Here is a 6,251-nt window from a genome sequence, read left to right on the forward strand (position 1 = left end):
TTTGGAGCTGTCGGGACTCACAAGCTGTAATAAATTATTCCCTTTCATGGCTGATTTATTAAGCGGCTGCTCGGTGTAACGGCAGAAATTTTCTGTTTAATTTTCACAGTATTAGACGGCTGTGATTTCTGACCCGACACCAAGTCGCGTTCCTAAAGGAAGGGGAAGTGCTTTACGTCGGGCGCCAGGCCTGTCTTCGCCGCCTTCTTCCAAGAGCGGGTTAGGCCTGGATATAAACGCCCATTTGAGGTTGGAAATGAGACATCAGCCCCAGTCTTGGGGACAGTACCAGGTGCTCACACCCCGAGACGCCTTAGATCAGCTATAAACACCAACGCGGCCCGGACATCCACGCCAAAGAGCAGGGGACCGGCAGAGTCCCCGTTTTCACTGGAGTTAGAATTATTTTAATGACCAACACTTGGCCAAAGTGTTAGACTCATGGATGTGGCTAGAATGTGGGTGAACGTAAGATGTTCCGGAAAACTTTCAATGATGTAAAATTACAATTCCGTGAGCTATCGCAGGGCAGCGAGAGGCGCTGGCACCTCTGCCCGCCGCCCGAGCTCTCAGAGGGCCTCAGAGGAGTTCCCGGTTCTCCTGTCCCGTGTGCACACGTCTTATGTTAAATGAGTGTTTATGAAGCTCTTCGGGGCCACTCAGCCCTTGAGGAGGTTTTGAAAGATTCTGGGGAAGCCGCCAGCGAGAGGGTCCAGGTGACCTTCTGAGATGCGCAGTCAGGTGGGGGGGGGCGGAGCAGTGCCAGATCCGTCCCACTTGGGAAGGTGCGGGGGGGGGGGGGGGGGGGGGCTTGCCGACCAGGTACGTCACAGCTGAGCCTCTGCAGGTTTCATTATTTCGGACTATGCTTTTTTGCCTCCGACCCGCACGATTCACTGGGCCCGTGAGCGCGGCCAACGCTGGCGAGCCCTTGGCAGGCCGCCCAAGATGGGCCAGGACCCTCAACGCTGACTCTTTGAGGGGAAAAATCCCCGCAAGGTCCTGCCGCCCGGTGCCGAGGGCTGAGGCGAGTCCGAGCACAACCCAGTCCTCCCGCACCTGCCCCGTCCACCCGCCCGCCCACCACGGGCGTCTCCCCTGCGGACACCTGGGTGACGTGGACATGGGGTAGGTGGTCCCGTCTGCGGAGGCGGCCACGGGGGAGACGCGCATTCACAAAACCCAATGATCCAGAAAACCACGGGAGGCAGGGTTTTCAGTTTCAACAAGGGGTGGGGGCGGGAAGGGGGAGAAGAAGCAGCAGAAACAAAAATAACAAGACCATTAATCTTTCATTAAGTTAAAGGGATGAAAGGAGATCTCTTAAAGTATCATTCTTCCCCGCACCGCGAGCACCGCGCCCCCCGCGGACTTCAAAGGCGCTGACGAGAAGTCGGTTAATGTTGTTGGCACAGGCTCCGGCTGCAGCTCACTTTTGCTGAAGTCTGATCTCCGCCCCCCCTTTCAACAAAGAGAGCGCGAGGCCGGGCACTCGGGACGGAGGGGCAGCGCCAGAGATGCCGTCGTGTGGCCTGCGGAGGCCTTGAGGGTTTGGCTCTGCCCTCGGGAGCCGCGTGCAGACTGTCAGCGGCTCGAACCACTACACACAGGCACACGCACGTGCACACATATGGACACGCATACACGGACACAAACATGCACACACACATGCACACACATGGACACGCATACACGGACACAAACATGCACACGCACATACACACATGGACACGCATACACGGACACAAACATGCACACGCACATGCACACACATGGACACACATACACGGACACAAACATGCACACGCACATGCACACACATGGACACGCATACACGGACACAAGCATGCACACACACATGCACACATATGGACACAAACGTGCACGTGTGCGCGCACACATGGACACACATGCATGCACGTGCACAGACACAAACACGCATGCATACACGCACATGCCCAGGCACACAAACACGGATGCACACAGTCCACCAGGGAGGGCGTCGAGGGTGGGGCCCTAAAGCACATCTTTCTGCCTCTGGGGAGTCAGGCCTAGTCCCTGGCCTGGCATCCAGGCTCCCTGTGGCCTTGGTCAAGGCAAGAATTTGTAAGAAAGGCGGCAAAAAGGCTCACCATTGCCCTGGCCGGTGTGGCTCAGTTGGCTGGAGAGTCAGCCTGTGCACCGAAGGGTCACGGGTTCGATTCCCCGCCAAGGGCACGCACCTGGGTTGCAGGTTTGATCCCAGGCCCCGGTCGGGGTGAGTGTCCCTCTCACATCCATGTTTCTCTCCCTCCCCCCCTTCCTCTCTCTCTGAAAATCAATGGGAAAAACATCCTCAGGGGAAGATTAAAAAAAAAAAAAAGTCCCGCGTCTCCCAGGCAGAGCCCAAGCCCAGCCCGTGGGGGAACCAGTCTTTGGGCTTTGGGAGGCTGACTTCACTTCCAGGCAGCGCTGTTGACACTGAAAACAGAGCTAATTGGTGCGAGAGGCAGGGCTTTGAGGCGAGGCCCCGGCTCCCCCACCCGCAAGCCGACCTGGAAAACTACCCCACCAGCTGGGACGGAGGCGTCCCCAGGGACCGGGCAGCGGGTGGGACCGTGAAGACAGACAACCGTGGGCAGATGGCGGCCGGGCGAAGGCGGCAAATGAGGCAGCAGGAGAAATGGGGCGGGGGGAGAGATGGGAAGGAAACCGGGGCGCCGGACGCCAACCCAAATCCGGGAAACGGGGTGCCTTAAAAGTGGGGGGCTTCCCACTAGAAGGGGGTCAGGAGTGTCACCAGGTACTGGCAGGGAGGGGGTGGCCTGGGAGGGAGCCAGGACGCCTCGGGTGAGTAACGGGTGGGGACGCCCCCCTTCTTCAAGGAGGGGAGACCGTCAGTGGGCGGGTGTTTCTTTCTTTTTAACTTTGTTTTAATAAGATTGGGGGGTGGGGGCGACTACAAGTCTCTCAACTTATACCTGCAGGACGCCACGGGGCGAAGGTCCTTTCCGCATTCGGGGACTGTTCCCCAAGACGGGCCTTTTGCCCCAGAGCGAATCCCCTCCCAGGGAGCCGCTGACCTTTCAGTTCCTCCCCGTGAGCCGGGGAGAAGGGGCGTCACTGGGCTCCGAAGCCCTGAAGAGCCCTGGGGGGGGGGGACGCGCGCTCTGTTGGGTCCTTTTTTAATGTTTTTATTGATTTCAGAGAGAGGAAGGGAGAGAGAGAGAAACATCCACGATGGGAGACGTCGACCGGCTCCCTCCCACACGCCCCCAGCTGGGGGCCGAACCCCAGCCCGAGCCTGGGCCCCCACCGGGAATCGAACCGCGAGCTCCTGGTTCAACCCTGAGCCGGGCCAGCCGGGCTCCGTCGGATCCCTGGCGCGACCGCGGATTGCCGAGAGCGCCTTCCCGTTAGCTCGCGGGGCCAGTTAACGAGCTTATGAACGGGACGGGGGGACCCTCCTCAGCGTCTCTCCTTCCTCACCTGCGTGGTGGTTTATGTTCCAATGAACTTAGCCCCCCGCTCACCTATCTCCGGGGAAGCTCCTGGCTTCAATTATTTATTCGGGGCACACGATTTAAAAGGGTAGTAAAAGGGAGCCCTGGCCCGTGTGGCCCAGCGGTTAGGGAGTCGGCCGGCCCGCCGGAGGGTCGAGGGCTCGATTCGCAGTCGAGGGCACGTGCCTGGGTTGCAGGTTCGATCGCCAGGCCCGGCCGGGGCGCGTGCAGGAGGCGGCCCATCGATGTTTCTCTCTCTCTTCCCCTAAAATCAACGGAAAAAATATCCTCAGCTGAGGAGTAACAACGAAAAGGTATTGAAGGGAATACAGGGAAAATCGGTCGCTGTTTCTCCCTGTGTCTCCTCACCTAGGAGAGGAAACTGCTTTTTAAAAAAATCCTCACCCAGGATCTTCTCTCCATTGATTTTTTTTTAGAGGGAGCAGAAGAGAGAGGGAGAGAGAAACACCCATGAGAGAGACGCGTCAATGGGCGGCCTCCTGACGCACCCCGACCGGGGCTGGTGATCGAACCTGCAACCCAAGCACATGCCCCTGACCGGAAATCGAACCCGAGACCCTCCGGCACTCAGGCCGACGCTCTGACCCCCGAGCCACACCGGCCAGGGCTGAGCTGTTCTTAAGTCTGAAATCCCCGCTTGTCCTGCAGCACAGACGAGAACGTACGTCCCTCGGAGCCGGGACAGCTGTGGAATTAATTCTTTGGACCCAAAGAAGGAAATTGTCTATTTTGGAAACAAACTCGGGAGGAACGAGCTGCCTGCGAGCGGCCCCGGGTCCTTCACCTGCCGCCGGGAGCAAACATAGGTTATTAAAATAAACAGAAAGCTCGCCCGGCCTTTCCTGCGGCGAGTCCGCCCCCCCCCTCAGAGGCACCGGCACCCCCCCCCCCCGGGGTAGAAGGTGTTTCAACCCCATCAAATGCCAGGGAAGGCGGGCGGCCTTCGCACGGGGGCTTTCGGAGCTCGTTTCGGGACCGCGGTGTGTTTTACGTCGGAACCGCTCAGAAAGCGATGACCTCTACCGTCCCGGGCTGGACGGAGATATTATTTTCATAGAGGGGGGAAAAAATGGGTCTTTTTAATCAGCTTTAAAAAAAAAACAAAAAAAACACATTGTGAACAGTCACTGCTCTTATTTAAAAGTTTAGCCTCACTTTCATCACGTATAATCAGAGTTCCTCCGGTATGTTTGATTCCTGACAAACACGGATAAAAGTCCTGTGGCCCGTTGCTAATGAGACGATGAAACAGCAGGGATCTGGGTTTTAATTACTGCCGGCGATGCGCAGGCGAGGGACCCGCGGTATTTCCCGTTGCACGTCTGAGTCGTAACTTCAGGCTTATGACAGCCCTGCTGTGTTGCTCGGCCTTTGATGATCACTCATTTTTGTCTCCCGAGAACACACAAAAATTTCTGAGCCGGGATCCTGAGGGGCCGGCGATTACGGGCATGACCGGCCTCAGGTTCCCTGCTCCAGCCCTGGCGCCCAGCGAGGGTCCGGCTCCTCCACGCCTGCTTTTGTCCCGCCAGGGAAGCCGGGCCTTGGTGGAGCCGGTGACCTCTGCCGCGGGACGACACCCTCTCTCCCTCTCGCAGCGTGGGCTCCCTGTCAATCACGGAATGCTTAATTGAATGGGGAGATTTCGGGTCTGTGCGTTTTCATTTCTTTTCAAAGTCATGCTGGACATTTTTTCAAAAGCCTTATTTTTATACGCTTTTGAGAACGTTTATTATACTGATTGCTCTCATCTATTTAAACATTTTCCTGACAATGTTCCCTTTGTCGCTGCAGACGGTTGGTCACTGGGATTTGTAAAGGTGCCCTTTCAGTGAAATGTGAAGGTCGCGGGCCCCCACCCGATTGAAACGGAGCCAGGCGAGGATTCCATCAGCTCTCGTGTTCCCAGGACACACGCCCCTCCCTGCCCGGCCAGAGCGCTCAGCAAATGAGGCAGATCAAAACCCTGTTTGCAGCCATAAAGGCGAGAGCACACAATTAATCTGACTGTGGACAACCACCAACCCACCCTGAATCCAACTAACCAGCTAGTCAACCACTACACAGTTCATCAAATAACTAACCAACAACCCAGCTCATCAAACAACTTACCAGCTTATCAACTACCCAACTCATAAATAACCAGCTTATCAACCAACTACCCAACTCCTCAAATAAATAACCAACTTATCAACCAATTACCCAACTCATCAAATAAATATAACCAACTTATCAATTACCCAACTCATCAAATAAATAACCAACTTAACCAACTACCCAACTCATCAAGTAACTAACCAATTTATCAACTAACTACCCAACTCATCAAATAACTAACCAACTTATCAACAAACTACCCAACTCATCAAATAACCCACCAACTACCCAACTCATTAAACAACTTACCAGCTTATCAACTAACCACCCAACTTATCAAATAACTAACCAACTTGTCAACCAACTACCCAACTCATCAGATAACTGACCCGCCCAAGTACTAAGAGCAGCCGCGTGGGGAGCGCGGAAGGCAGGGCGGGGCTGGGAAGAGCCCACCGAGCGCGCCAGTCGCCCCCGGGGGGGGGGACACACCGGGCCAGCCCCGAACGGTGACTGTTCCAACACGTCCGAGGTGGAAAACAAACATTCTTCAACCGCAGGCGTGTCCTGTGCCAACTGCCGAAAAGCAAACACGGAAAACTCCTCCCGTGATAAGAGGAGGAAGCGGCAGGACTGTTGACGGGGCCTTGG

This window comes from Miniopterus natalensis, chromosome 20 (assembly GCF_054644295.1).
Source record: "Miniopterus natalensis isolate mMinNat1 chromosome 20, mMinNat1.hap1, whole genome shotgun sequence".
NCBI classification, from domain to species: Eukaryota; Metazoa; Chordata; class Mammalia; order Chiroptera; family Miniopteridae; genus Miniopterus; species Miniopterus natalensis.